The sequence below is a fragment of the Eubalaena glacialis genome, chromosome 6 (genome assembly GCF_028564815.1).
Source record: "Eubalaena glacialis isolate mEubGla1 chromosome 6, mEubGla1.1.hap2.+ XY, whole genome shotgun sequence".
Lineage (NCBI taxonomy): Eukaryota > Metazoa > Chordata > Mammalia > Artiodactyla > Balaenidae > Eubalaena > Eubalaena glacialis.
In genome coordinates, this window is record NC_083721.1 from 25,460,810 (window position 1) to 25,476,643 (window position 15,834).

The 15,834-nt window shown below is 35.0% G+C and overlaps 1 pseudogene; it reads right to left on the reverse strand.

The window, feature by feature from the left end:
- Positions 1–2,766: 2,766 nt before the first annotated feature.
- Positions 2,767–15,834, reverse strand: part of LOC133092937 (dual specificity protein kinase TTK-like) — a 156,858-nt pseudogene continuing 143,790 nt past the window's right edge.

Sequence of the window (15,834 nt, forward strand, 5' to 3'; positions counted from 1 at the left end):
TGTCCTGTCAGGTGAGTTCAACAAGTTAGAAAAGTTATGGTCTACCTGGAGGTTTCGCTTGTAAAGAATGTTTACTTGTAAGGCCATTTGACTGCACTTAGTGCACTAAAGAGCAAGCCTTTGACCTCATGACAAGTAAAGAAGGGACAGAAGGAAATGCTGCTTTCAGAGGGTACAGCACTCTGTCAGAGCGTGGACCAACTCCTCTTTAATTATTCAAAGAAATCACACCATTAAAGTCTTTACATTTATTGAATCCAGAGAGAAAACAGTGATTCAGAGGACGATAAAAAAAAAGTGTATAATGTCTCAGTGCCTTAGGATTTAATTCAAAATAATGGACAGAATTTATTTCCAGGTTTAAAAATTGTATATTTGCTAATTTTTTTTTATATTGTAATCTAATATTTCAGCTGTGGAGAGAGGCCATTAATAGTTATTAAAGAGTGAGTGGTGATAATAATAGTTACAACCTCAAAGTGATATTGAGAGGCTTAAAGGAGGTAATGTATATAAATCTCTTGGTACTTTAGTTGGCAAATATTGAGCACTTTATATTACATTATGTTTATTATATTATGGATATTACATTATGTATTGTTTTACTAGAGACTGTAGTAGGTTGAAAATACAGAGAATTTTTCTTATTTATATGCTCTATCAATCTTTTTTGCCTTTATTTTTAGAATCTAACTCTCATTCTTTTGTGACATATTTTCTACACCTGTTCTTTGGACTATCTTTCAACAGCATTATTAAGCAAAACAAAATTTGGCATAAATTCACTGGATCTTTAACAGTACCTATCACCTTCCCCATACACCTGTCAGGACCACAACTGTTATAGAGCAAGAATAAAAATAGTCAAGAAAAAATACGATTTAGTATTAAATAAGAATTATTTTTCAACATTTTTGCAAACTCTTAAATTTAATACGAAGGGAAAATGGAGAATGTTGAAAATAATGTTGAATGCATCATTTGCTTGCAATGATCTATTTTCTTAAAAATATCCTCAAATTTATTATACACCACCTCTATGGTATAAAAATTTCACACTGCTGAACTATAATTGGTTTTCTGGACTGGATGACATATTTCCATTGATCCACACTCACTTATTAGCTTTTTGATCTTTAGGCTGGTGAGTAATAGCCAGATGATAGAAGAATTTGAAGATTCTGAGAAAAGGGGTGGACATAAGGAGAGAGACTAGCCTGAGATAAGAATTTGGATGCCTTCACCATCATGATAAGAGGAGAAGAGGAAAGAACATACTTTCATATAGACAAAAATTTAATAAAATATTTCAAATCATGTAATGTATACATATATATATATGCACATGTATGTCATTTCAAAGAGGGGATATAAAATATGTACAAACTTTCTTGAAACTATGTTCTTAATCATAGAACACTTTTGTTTCTGAATACAAAGTATCTTGTGAACATCTTAAAAATCTGTTTTAGAAATGCTGCTTTGAATGGAAGAATGATAGTTAAAAAGTGTAAATGTTATTTGGACATAAGAAAAAGTATATACATTCTTTCAATTGGAAAGACTTATGGCTCTTTATGGTACTTTTAAATTAAGTTTATTGATTGCATTATTTAATAAATATTTGCCATTAGTTTTTAATAAGATCTTAGGATTAAAAAGTTCTTTTGAACACTTCCTCTAATTTTACTAGTGGTTTTCATTGCATTTAGATGTTATTGTGGTTCATACAAATAGATTTATGGCTGCAAAATCCATGTCCCTGCTGTATTTTATTAATACATGATGGATGTCTCTATCCTTTTTATTGATTTATAATCTTTAATGTTACTTTCTCTTAGTATTTCTTCTCCACATGTCTTGTTTTGACTGTGCTTGTTTCTTTGCTGATTCCTACATCTTCAACTTTTTTTTTTTAAAAAATCACTTCGTTTTGAGAATCTTTGTTTCTGAATATAACATATCTGGGTGTTAGTTCTTAATCCAGTATGACAGTCTTTGTCTTCTGATGGATCAATTCCTTCCTTTTTTCCTTTCTTTCATTTCTCTCTCTCTCTCTTTTTATTCTTTGAAATTTTAGTTTCATTTTATTCTACAAAACTTTTTACATGATTTTCCCAATGTTTCCATTTTCCAACATTTATTCTAATGTGAAAACACATCAAGTACATTAGACTCATAGTAAACTACACAACAGTGAAAAACAATTCTAGAATTTATTGCATATGGTACCATCAGTGGTTGCTATTTTTAGAGTTTTCTTTGGGGGATTATCCATTGAAACATAAAATTTCAGAGCAAAGTCATCTTCAAGAGTTGACTTCTGAAGACAATAAAGAGTACAACAGTCCAATATTTTTATAGGTGTTATTTGACAGGTTATGAGTAGCTGCAAGCCATTTCTACACATTTTTTTCCAAAAGGCTTAGATGATGAAGATGAATCATTACTTTCAACACTACTCTACTAACATAAAGTTCTAACAACTTTCAAAATGGACTTAGGAGAATTTGGACCAACAAGTTGGTTCAGGATATGTTTTATTTCTTTGGTGGTTCTCTTATCCATCTCAGTACTTTGGTGAATTTGAAATTGATCATATACGGCACCAGGAGCTCAGAAATGGATATACTCCTGTTTAGAGCCCCTTATTAAGCCACGCTTCCTCATATCTAAAAGAAATTTATCTAACATTTCAGGAAATTTAATTTTATGGTTAAGATAAATAGCTTGGAAATCTAAATATAAAATCTAAATCTAAACAATCTAAAATTGTTTAGAAATCTGCACATGGATTAGAAATATATTTACATGCTGAAATGGCATTTTCCCATAAGTCATTAATAGAGAATGGATCCTAAAGATCAAACATCACTTTGAAGGCTTAACTTTGATTTTGATTTCTGTTTTCTCTTGAGGAAAATATATTTTCGATTATTTCTGGTAATCTATAATTAACTGTACCAACCTTACAATATTAATCAATGCATGTTGTGCCTGGATGGTTATATAAAGTTTGCAACCCAAAAAATCAATTAGCTTTAGCATTCCATCAGAAAGTTAACAGGTTTCAGGTCGCTGTGAAAAATGCCATGTTGATAAATTATGTGAAGGGTCCCAACATATTTTTTCATTTTATCTAGTATTCCTGTGATGCTGGATTTTTGTTTCTTTTTAAGCCAACTATTAAGATCAATATTTCCATACTCCACTGCCATATAGATGTAGTGGTCTCTGATTTTATAATTCTAAAGTTGGGTTACATTATTGCTGTGTTGTTATAATTTATTAAAATAAGTCATCACAATCCCATAACTCTCAATTGTTTGGTCATCTGATTCTTCTAGGTTCACATATTTTATAGCATGTATCTGTTTCTTTTCACTCAACACCTGAAATACCTTACTTGAATTTTTATGTCCTACCTGCTTTAAAGTTGAATTGTTTTTATTTTATCTGAAATGTATTTTTTATTAAGATGTTGAAATCATAAGTAAAGTTTATCAATTAATTCAGTTCTTTCATTTTTAATTTAAGTATTCATATACTTGTTTTTCTTCAAGTTTATTGCTTATTTTATATCAGAGATTCCTTTATCTGTGCTGACTTTATCAGTTCCTATTTTCAACCACTGTTAATTTGGATTTTTTTACTGCATTTCTTTCCCATGAATTGACATTTACCATTCCTCTCTCTTTATCAGATGATTTTACTCTTATTACAAGTTAACAATTGCTTCTCTCACTGAAAGGCACTGTTTATACTGCCTCATGCTCTTTAATTCTCTCTTACTACATTTCTGTATAGAAAACTATATTGAGAATACTTTAAAAGTCTCCCCATTTCCCCATTCACACAATGAGATCTATGGAACAACTTGAACTTCCTTTTTCTCATGCTTCATGCCTATCTTGGATTTTGACTAAGATAGTATAGTTCTTACTAGAACTATCTTTCTGTGAGTCATATGCTGTTCTCAAGCAATACCAGAAAGTATACATTCATTCATTTTGAGTTATTCTATAAATAAATAAATAAATGTGTATATAATTATATAATATTATATATTACACATAAATGTATATAAAACAAAATAAATATAAATATAGAAACAATATATATCAATAATATACATTATATATTATGTATACTTATTTACACAGACACACATGTGTAAGTTGTATAAATATCAAGTTTATTTATACCAATGTTCATAAGCACTATTAATCTACTATTCCATCTTCTCTTCATTGCTATATTTTGAGGTCTTGTTTTGGTTAATGTTTGGTTTGGTGGTAGTTTTTTTAAAAATTTTTATTTCCAAACATTTTTCTTAGGCATGATAGTTGAGGAATACGCTTTTGAATTCTGGCATCTCTTCAAACATCTTTGTGCATCTGAGATGCAAATGACATCGTTAGTAAATTTGGAATTCCTGGGCTGAAATCCTTTTCTTTCAGTAGTTCATAAGTGGTATTCTGCATTTAGCTGTGGGGAGTACAAAGATGTCAGTCAGATTTATTTTCCTCTGCTTGTAGCTTATCTTTACATATAGAGAATTATAAAATTATTTCTCTATTGTTAGAGATGATGTGTTTTATCAAGATAGGTGTTCTTTCTCATCAGTACAGCCTGGAACTCAATGACCTCTCTCAATATGAAGACACATGCTTCATTCAACTCAGAGAATTGCCTTCAATCAAGTGTTCTGTTATTCCTGATCCTCTATCTGTCCATTTTCCTCCCTTTGAAACTCCTATTCTTTTCTTGCTAATTTTCCTGAACTTGTTAAGTCACTAATTTCAGTCTCAATTTCTTCTCATTTAATCCATTTTCTGAGTGTGTCTTCCTAAGTGCTTAAAACAAATCAGGTGTCCATCTGTCTCCTCCAGCAGGTCTTTCTCTCTTGCCATGTGTTTCAAACTTTCCATCTTATGTTTCTCTCTGTGGTTCCTGAGGTCTATCAAGTAAGCTGCAATTTTACTCTACCAGTAAATTGAGACTTAGATTGAATGTTTGAATGTCTCCCATGAACAGAATTCTCAGGGTTTCTGAGGCAAATGGGACTCCTTGTCTGGGGAGCTGTGGATTAAGGGCAGACTGTCACCACTCTCCTGAGATAAATGGAAGAGTCCTTTCTGCTCTTTGGTATTTGTCTACTTCCAACCTTCCCAGTAGTGAAGAATCAGCTCACTTGTTTGCAATCTGGGCTCGCTGAGGCCAGGGATTTCCGGGCCACATCCTAGAGGAAAATTCAACTTTCAACCTTCACTTGGAATACTCTCCCACCTGGGTTCTACAGATCTCTGGACACCAAGCACTTTAAAGAGTAAGTCATACAGCATCAGATCTTCATTTGGAGAGATAAGAAGAGGAAAAATGTGGATGATGAATTTGAGTGGGCAAACTGGAAAACAGGGATAATATTTTGACAGATATTGAATAAATCCAGGTGATATATGATATGATGAAATGAATATAGAAATTGACTATATTGATAGAGAAAATGTAAAGAATTTTTAATCCTTAAGAGATATAACAAAAGCCATGGCCATTGATTGAGTATAGAGGACAAGAAAGCAAGAGCCACCTGAGCTAAAACTCAAGATTCTAGTTTGAGGTAAGGTGACAAGATAAATTTTGTGCCTTTTAATGAGAAAGGAGAAGTGTATTATTTGGACCAAATTGGTACCAGAATATACTGCTGGGTCTATCAAATCTCCTACCCATATTGGGATTTCCAGATATTCATTGGTTCTCTATCATGAACTTGATAAAACTTGATAAAATGGATTTTTGAAGATTTTTAAAAGATCAAGATCATAAAGATTATCGATAACATTGTTCCACAGGTACTTTAACACTATTTTGAAAAAGAATCTCTGTTCACTCTGAATTCATTCAGTCATTAAGTATTTGCTATCTTTATATCATTAACAGGAATGGTGAGAAGCAGTTTAGAATCAAAGATGAATAAAGCAAAGTCTCTTTCCTGAAGAAGTTCTGTTACACCGATAAACTCTTATTTCTCAGAACTCTTATGGCTCAGTATCAGAGAAATTCATGGACTGTCATGAGAAGAGAGGACCTGGAGGATGTGTTGGTGAGAGAAGTCGTACCTAATCTGATTTTTAAAGGATGAAGAGAAGTTAAATAGGGAAAGCTCAAGGACATTTCAGAAAGAAAATGACACAAAAGTGAATGACTGTGGCAACAAACAGCATAGTATAGGCGAAGCAATACAAGCAATTTTGTGCAGCTAGTTAAAAAGTGTGAAACTGGGATTAAAAAATAAAGAGTTTGAATGGAGCAGTAAGTGCCGGGTTATGAAATAGTTTGTTAGGAAGTTTAAGAAGTAACCTATACATAATGGGAAGCTAGGAAATATTTACAGAATTTTTTTTATGACAGCAACATGGTCAGATTTTTTTTTCTTTTTGACGGATCACTCTCGGCTGTAATGTAAATGGATCCAAGGGGGATAAGACTGGAAACAACAGAGATTTTGGAAGTTACTGCATTGGCTTAAGACAGAGATAGTAATGTTGTAATTATGTCATTTAAATAAGAATAAGGTCAATTTAAGTTTTAGACAGATAACTTGATTTTATGTTCTAGTTAAATTGAGTATGAAAGTAAAGATTCCCAGTTGACAGGTGGACAAGCACATGTAAGGCTGTAAGGAGACAGCTGGGTTGGAAATAAGATTTTGAGTCATCAGCTCACAGGTGTTGGAGGAAGGCATGAGAATGGAGAGAATTTCTCAGGAAAATCATGCCAAGTGAAGTGGTATTAATCTGAACTAGGAATAATGGTGGTAAGCAAGCTTAAAGGGTGGACAAAGAAAGTGATTATCAGGAAAAATTAGTTTTTTTAAAGATAAAGAGATATCTAATAACATTGGCACTTGAAGACATCAGTACTGTTTACTAATATCCAATTCTCTCTTCCCTTGGGCACATGGGAGGATTGTACTCCTCATTCTCTATGAGTTAGGCATGGTCAGCAGACTCATTTGATCAGTGAAATGTGAATAATAGAGACATATTACTTCCAAGAGAAAGCCAGTAATTGCCCAACTCCCCGCGCCCTCCGACTTTGGTATGCTTGTCACAGAAGGATTTGTTGAGATGAAGCCTCAAAAAGCCTGGGTTATTGTCTATTCTTCATAGCTGAATGAATGTTGTTGTTTCAACAGAATTTTTAATACTAAAGCTAATCTTAGCCCATGAAAAGAGCTGTTAGTATTCATTAGGAAACGCATCATGATCTTAGCAGGACATTTTTGGTGACCTAGTGAGATAAGTCAAACTTCAGTGCATCTAGGAGTTTAACGGATGTGATATGGTGGACATAATATGTGTCCCTTGCTACTATATGAACTTTGGGAGAGAGGCGAGAAACTGGAGAGTATATCCAGGGAACTGTAGAGTCAAGACAGGGTCCAATTTGGCAGGGGTGAATCAAAGAGAGAGACTTCAGGAATGTTCATGCTGAGAGAAGGGAGCCAGTTAAAATAGGAATGAACACAAAAGAAAAGGAGTGATCAGTGAAGCTATTTTCTACAAACGTCAAGAGATATTGCAATAAAGGACACACAGGGAGAAGAATTTAGGATGGGCTACAGTCACACAACGAGAAGGCTTTAAACAGGAAGAGGTAACCCTCAATATCCTAGACAGAAATTTAGGAGGGATAGAGAGGAAGGAATTAAGGAAAGAACCAGGGTTTAGTTAAGGTAAAATAACAAATCATGAGAGTGACAGCCTTCTGTGTTAAATGAGATATTGGGTGGTTTGTTAATAATGAAATTATGTTTTCAGAGGTTACAGTGTAAATTTTGGAGGTAGGGCAATAAGAAAAAAGACAGCAGTATAGACGTTTACATCAGAGAATATTTAGAGGAAAACTGGGAAAAAGGGATTTATCCATCAACAAATTGATAATTGAGATCTTTGTCATGTCTTTTAATTTTTCATGTATTTTAACTTTGTCTAAAGTCTTTTAGTAACAAAGCTACTCAGTATGCTAAGTAATATCTGCCCTGGTGTTAGTGGCTCTGCCATATGTTTTAAATAATATCGTTTAAAAGATGTTGACCAGTGTGCATCTTCTAAAATCTTGTAATACTAGAATCAGTCGATTGTAGAATGACCTAAAGCAATAATTCCATTAAATATGTTCATGAGCAGTATTTTAGAATCATTTTCCTTGCCTAGTATCATGATTTATATCTTAACTAATTGCATTCTTTTTTTTTTTAATTGCTCTGTGCCAAATATCACAAACTAAGTGGCTTAAAACAACACAAATATATTATCTCCCAGTTTCGATTGGTCAGGAGCCTGGCACTATCTAGCCGACTTCTTCGCTCATGTTGGCTGGGGCTGCTATATCTGAAGCATAAGTTCCCCTTCCCAGCTCATTCAAGGTGTGATTAGAGCTTAGTTTCTTTGGATTATAGGACTGAGGTTCCAACTTTCTTACTGGTTGTTAGTCAGAGCCCATTCTCAGCATTGAGAGGCAGCCTGTGGTTTCCTGTGTTCATCATAATATGGTGGTTGCTCCTTTAAGGCTTTGAAACTTATTTCTTCTCACTGTGATTTAAAGAGCTCATAGAGACAGGCCCATCCACATAATTTCCTTTTGATTCACTCAAGGTCAGCTGATTAGTAACCTTAACTCTATTTACATCTGTAAAATCTCCTTTGTCATCTAACATAACATAATCATGAGAGTGATAATCCATCAAATTCACAGGTTCTGAACACACTCAATATGAGGAAATTACACAAGACATTTACACCAATGTGAAAATCTTTAGGGCCATCTTAGAATTACAATTATGCCAACAATATTGACAATCAGTACACTTAAATAGTACATGAATTATTGAACATACATGAGAAAATATTAAAATATGACATCCCCATCCCCACCTTGTTGTATTTTCTATTATCACCTGATAACTTTTCTTTCATATTTCCTTCATTAATGAATTAAATACATATCCCACCTTGAAATCCATAAAAATTGTTTTAAAAATTGATGTAGAAAGAAGAGCATGAGAGAACAAAGTCATGCATGGCAGAGGAAAGACAAGAAGAGATATTTTTACATAAAGAAGATGAATGATTCTATGAGCTTCTAAAACTGACCCAAAAGGATTTTTTAATCTCCTATAGCCATGGAGACATAAAGAAAAAACACAAATTTTTGACTTTTCAAGTAAAAGATTACAATGCAAATGAAATTCAGAACCTCTCTGGAGCTCTTAAGTGAAAGTGAGAATGATGATTAGAAAAAATTGGAATGATGGAATTTGTAGGGATTCTGATAGATTATGATTACTTATACCACCACCTCCAATCCTCTTTAACTTTGCTTTTAAAAAGAAAAAAATCTCTTGCTCTAATGGAGATTGTTAGCATTCCTTTGCTTTAAGACTCTTTAATAACCTCATTTGAAGCAGATGCATTTCAAGGGGATGCTGATGTTTTTAAGATCCACAAGTACCATCTCTCAGATCTTCCTGAGCCATACCCTCAGAAGAATTAAGATGAATTATGACTTGAGAGGAAATGGACAAAAATCTGGCAAATCATTTGGTTTTTATTCTACTATTTATATCAACAAAAACCTGGGACTTCATGTAATTCATGTACAAAAATATTATACATGTGTTACGTTAGGGAGGAAAAATCATAACATTATATGGAGTCAAACAATTAATATGGATTGCAGCTTGAGCAGTGATAGATATCTCTAATTACTTGGTAGATAACTGAAATCTGGACTCAATATTGGCTTACGTTAAATAAAGTTGAGATATTGGAACTTAACTGGAACATAATGCAGGAAGAAATGACAGTACTTAGAGAGAGAAGCTATCTGTAGAGAATTCTTCATAGGTTATTTACTCACCCTAACTAATCATGCTCCCAAGAGGGGCTCTTCAGTTGCTTTCCCTTCTCCCTGGTCTTCCTTCATTTTCTCTGGCTCCTGGGCTAAGGGTAGTGTACATATGTTCAACTCCATAACAAAGGGCTCTGGTTTCTGTAGGATGCCTTCATCACTGAGGTCAGAGGTAACAAGAAACAGTATGATTTTCAGTCTGTCCTCCTGTGGTTCCAGATTTCTATTATCTTCTCTTCCTGCCTGTGGACTTCAGTCTCCAGCATTAGAAACAAAAACATACTTGCGGGGCTTCCCTGGTGGCTCAGTGGTTAAGAATCCGCCTGCCAATGCAGGGGACACGGGTTCGAGCCCTCATCCGGGAAGATCCCACATGCCACAGAGCCACTAAGCCCGTGCGCCATATCTACTGAGCCTGCGCTCTAGAGCCCGTGTGCCACAACTACTGAAGCCTGTGCTCTAGAGCCTGTGCTCCGCAACAAGAGAAGCCACCGCAATGAGAAGCCCATGCACCGCAATGAAGAGTGGCCCCCGCTCGCGGCAACTAGAGAAAAGCCTGCGCACAGCAACAAAGAGCCAATGCAGCCAAAAATAAATAAATAACATAAATAAGTTTATCAAAAAAAAAAAAAAAGCAACATCCTTGCAAAGACTATTTAGTCAACCCCCCTACTTCCATAAGTCATTTTCTATAATAACTATCTCACTGGTTCAGCTCCTCTGATTGAACCCTGACTGACACAAAAGGAAATCTAGTAATTTTTAAAATAAGTATAGTAGAAAAAGCAAGAAATACAAACAAATCTAAGTGGAATGAAGACACTTGAGGTGAGGCACCAAGTTGGAGAATCAAGGGCTTCTTACCTAATTCCCAGATTAGAACCGACAGGTAGACTCTAGAGATCCTGGAGTAAAGGAGAAACTGGGTTTCCTTAAAGGTGTATCCTCGTAACAAAAATGCAAATATGTAATGGAGATAATCTTCCTGGTTTTCCCCTGGGGTCCTGTGAACATTTTCAGGGTAACTTGCTTTGGACAAAGAGAAGTATTGAGACCTTTTAAGTGTTACTCAGTGCACAGCTGTGAACTGACATGAAGTTTTGATCATCCAAAAGGCCACTGCACACTTTCACTCAGAATGGGGGCTTATGGAGGTCAGTTGAGAAATTATATGTTGGCCTGAATCCATCTTTTAGTGGGCTTGGTAAACTTGCAAAAACATTCTGTAGTTATCTTCCCAAATTCCAGGTATATACTTTACATATCTCCATAGCTGACAGAATTCCTACATTGGTTTCCTGGCCCATGGAGTAAAGGCTGTTATGGTACAAAGGAAAAGTGGAGGTCTCTGATCCCATTATATCCAAAAAGAAAAAAAAAAAAAAGAACATTATCCATGATGCAATCTCAAAGAATGATGCCAACATCAAAGACTTGAAAGATGTAAGAATAGTGAGTTCTAACTTATCTCCATTGAAAATGCTACTTTGGCTGTGAAGAAATATCAGTGCTGGAGAAAGAAAGGGAATTGTTGGAAACAGTTAGAAATTGCCTCCATTGCAACTGTCGTTTCAGATGCGATCTGCATACTGTAACAAATACCACGAAGGTCAGTAGGCGGTAAAAAGCTATTAATATGGTAAATGCTTGCATCTATGTTTTAATTAGGAAGGGCCACCAGAGAGTTTGCTTTCATAAGGCACTGAGGACAGCACATCTTCACAGTATTACCTCAGGAATATGTCAGCTCTGTCCTATGTCATAGCGTAGTACACAGGAAACTTGATTGTTTTACCATCCCTTTGAACATAATACTATATTACCAGACTGATATCATGGAAATTAGATCATGGTGGTCAAGACATAGCAAATAACCTTTAAAACTATTTGTAAGAGGTACGTGTCAATGGTGGAAGGTAATTTTCCATGAAAATTCAGAAAGGATGAATGTTATGCATGAAGTCACTAAGGACTTCCCTTAAATAGGGCCTGTGTAGCTGAGTAACTAATCTCCAGCTGCAAAGACTAATGCTAAATTCCTAATAGGATGTCATTTCCCAAGAGGACCACCCTGATTCCTGATGGTAGTTGAATTATATTTAATCTCTTCCTTCCATCACATAGGGGAGAAGGGTAGGGACAATAAATAATTCATTAAAATGGTGATTCAGGGTATAGATGTTTTTGCCTGCCCCAAATTCTTTCAGCATCACCCTTATTGACTTATTAAATACTTTATTTAACATTGTGATATTCATACAACACAGTTCCTAAACAAAGAAATCATTTTTCAACCAATGAAACAAGAAAACTTGCTTACTATCACAAAGTTCATTGGTTTTGCCATATAACCCCATTCTTAGAAGCAGCAGGATTAATATTGATACAAATTGAGATGGTCCCTGAGGACTTAGTTATTTTGCTGATTGGATGACAATAACTTGTCATGCTACAATGACTATTATAGCTGGAAAAGTACACCAAATATTGGAATAAATGTAAAAGTTTTGGATTCTATTCTTGGCTCTAATTAATTGGATAGATTGAGGCAAATCAGTGTAAGTTTTCATAATTTTTTAATAAATTTATTTATTTAATTTATTTATTATTTTTGGCTGTGTTGGGTCTTTGTTGCTGCGCGCGGGCTTTCTCTAGTTGTAGTGAATGGGGGCTACTCTTTATTGTGGTACACGGCCTTCTCATTGCAGTGGCTTCTCTTGTTGCAGAGCACGGGCTCTAGGCGTGCGGGCTTCAGCAGTTGTCGGGGGTGGGCTTCTGTAGTTGTGGCTCGTGGGCTCTAGAGCACAGGCTCAGTAGTTGTGGTGCACAGCTTATAGTTGCTCCGCGACATGTGGGATCTTCCCGGACCAGGGCTCGAACCCGTGTCCCCTGCATTGGCAGGTGGATTCTTAACCACTGTGCCACCAGGGAAGCCCATCGTATTTTTAAAAAGAAGAAAGATTGTTTCTAAGAACAACAGAAGTATCCAAGGTGTTTGAGAAAGATCCAATGGTTAAAAGTTTACAATGAATATTTTAAAGTATATTTAGTTTTAAATGGAATGCCCTTTTAAAAATATCTGAGAAACTTCTTGTGGATGTTAGGTGGTTATTAGTGGCTATCAGATGCCTATAACTGTGATTTCATCTGTCAGTTTATCATATGAACAGTGTTTGACATGCTGAACTTTTGACCATTACATCTTTTTAGTGTGTTTTTGTTTCTACTTAAATATATTTTTGTTTATAATTGTTGAAGTAGAAATTCTTAATGGTTTAGGACAAATTTCATGCTTTGCCAAAGTTTTGAATATTATTTTGAATTCACTAAACTTTAAAAGAATTTTATGACTGAAAAAAATGATTAATATATAGTAAGATCCATGGGTCTAGTGACTAATGAGAACCGAACTCTTCTTTCATTTACAGTTAAGATCTCACAGTAATCCTCTATTTTTGGCATGCAAGTGAAAATCAGAGTTGAGTAATTATGATGGCAAAAGAAACAGCTGCTAAACATTCCAAAGTGAGAATTATAAACCTAATATAATATAAAGCTTTAGAAGTTAATGTTGGTATAGGATTTTTACATTCTTAGGAAAAATTAGTAAAAAAAATTACAAAATATGACAGAAATGTATTTTTTTAAGCATCTTTATTAGAGTATAATTGCTTTACAATGGTATGTCAGTTTCTGCTTTATAACAAAGTGAATCATACATATACATATGTGAATCAGTTATACATATACATATCTCTTCCCTCTTGCATCTCCCTCCCTCCCACCCTCCCTATCCCACCCCTCTAGGTGGTCACAAAGCACCGAGCTGATCTCCCTGTGCTATGCGGCTGCTTCCCACTAGCTATCTATTTTACATTTGGTAGTGTATATATGTCCATGCCACTCTCTCACTTTGTCCCAGCTTACCCTTCTCCCTCCCCATATCCTCAAGTCCATTCTCTAGTAAGTCTGCATCTTTATTCCCGTCTTGCACCTAGGTTCTTCGGACCATTTTCTCTTTTTTTTTTTTAAATTCCATATATATGTGTTAGCATACGGTATTTGTTTTTCTCTTTCTGACTTACTTCACTCTGTATGAGTCTCTAGGTCCATCTACCTCACTACAAATTACTCAGTTTCGTTCCTTTTTATAACTGAGTAATATTCCATTGTATATACGTGCCAAATCTTCTTTAACCATTCATCTATTGATGGACACTTAGGTTGCTTCCATGTCCTGGCTATTGTAAATAGAGCTGCAATGAACATTGTGGTACATGACTCTTTTTGAATTATGGTTTTCTCGGGGTATATGTTCAGTAGTGGGATTGCTGGGTCGTATGGTAGTTCTATTGTTAGTTTTTAAAGGAACCTCCATACTGTTCTCCATAGTGGCTGTATCAATTTACATTCCCACCAACAGTGCAAGAGGGTTCCCTTTTCTCCACACCCTCTCCAGCATTTATTGTTTCTAGATTTTTTGATGATGGCCATTCTGACCGGTGTGAGATGATATCTCATTGTAGTTTTGATTTGCATTTCTCTAATGATTAATGATGTTGAGCAATCTTTCATGTGTTTGTTGGCAATCTGTATATCTTCTTTGGAGAAATGTCTATTTAGGTCTTATGCCCATTTTTGGATTGGGTTGTTTGTCTTTTTGTTATTGAGCTGCATGAGCTGCTTGTAAATCTTGGAGATTAATCCTTTGTCCGTTGCTTCATTTGCAAATATTTTCTCTCATTCTGAGGGTTGTCTTTTGGTCTTGTTTATGGTTTCCTTTGCTGTGCAAAAGCTTTTAAGTCTCATTAGGTCCCATTTGTTTATTTTTGTTTTTATTTCCATTTCTCTAGGAGGCGGGTCAAAAAGGATCTTGCTGTGATTCATGTCATAGAGTGTTCTGCCTATGTTTTCCTCTAAGAGTTTGATGGTGTCTGGCCTTACATTTAGGTCTATAATCCATTTTGAGTTTATTTTTGTGTATGGTGTTAGGGAGTATTCTAATTTCATTCTTTTACATGTAGCTGTCCAGTTTTCCCAGCACCACTTATCGAAGAGCCTGTCTTTTCTCCACTGTATATTCTTGCATCCTTTATCAAAGATAAGGTGACCATATGTGTGTGGGTTTATCTCTGGGCTTTCTATCCTGTGCCATTGATCTCTATTTCTGTTTTTGTGCCAGTACCATACTGTCTTGATTACTATAGCTTTGTAGTAGAGTCTGAAGTCAGGGAGCCTGATTCCTCCAGCTCCGTTTTTCTTTCTCAAGATTGCTTTGGCTATTCGGGGTATTTTGTGTTTCTATACAAATTGTGAAATTTTTTGTTCTAGTTCTGTGAAAAATGCCATTGGTAGTTTGATGGGGATTGCCTTGAATCTGTAGATTGCTTGGGGTAGTAGAGTCATTTTCACAATGTTGATTCTTCCAATCCAAGCACATGGTATATCTCTCCATCTATTTGTATCATCTTTAATTTATTTCATCAGTGTCTTATAATTTTCTGCATACAGGTCTTTTGTCTCCTTAGGTAGGTTTATTCCTAGATATTTTACTCTTTTTGTTGCAATGGTAAATGAAAGTGTTTTCTTAATTTCACTTTCAGATTTTTCATCATTAGTGTATAGGAATGCAAGAGCTTTCTGTGCATTAATTTTGTATCCTGTTACTTTACCAAATTCATTGATTAGCTCTAGTAGTTTTCTGGTAGCATCTTTAGGATTCTCTATGTATTGTATCATGTCATCTGCAAACAGTGACAGCTTTACTTCTTCTTTTCCAATTTGGATTCCTTTTATTTCTTTTCCTTCTCTGATTGCTGTGCCTAAAACTTCCAAAACTATGTTGAATAATAGTGGTGAGAGTCAGCAACCTGGTCTTGTTCCTGATCTTAGTGGAAATGGTTTCAGTTTTTCACCATT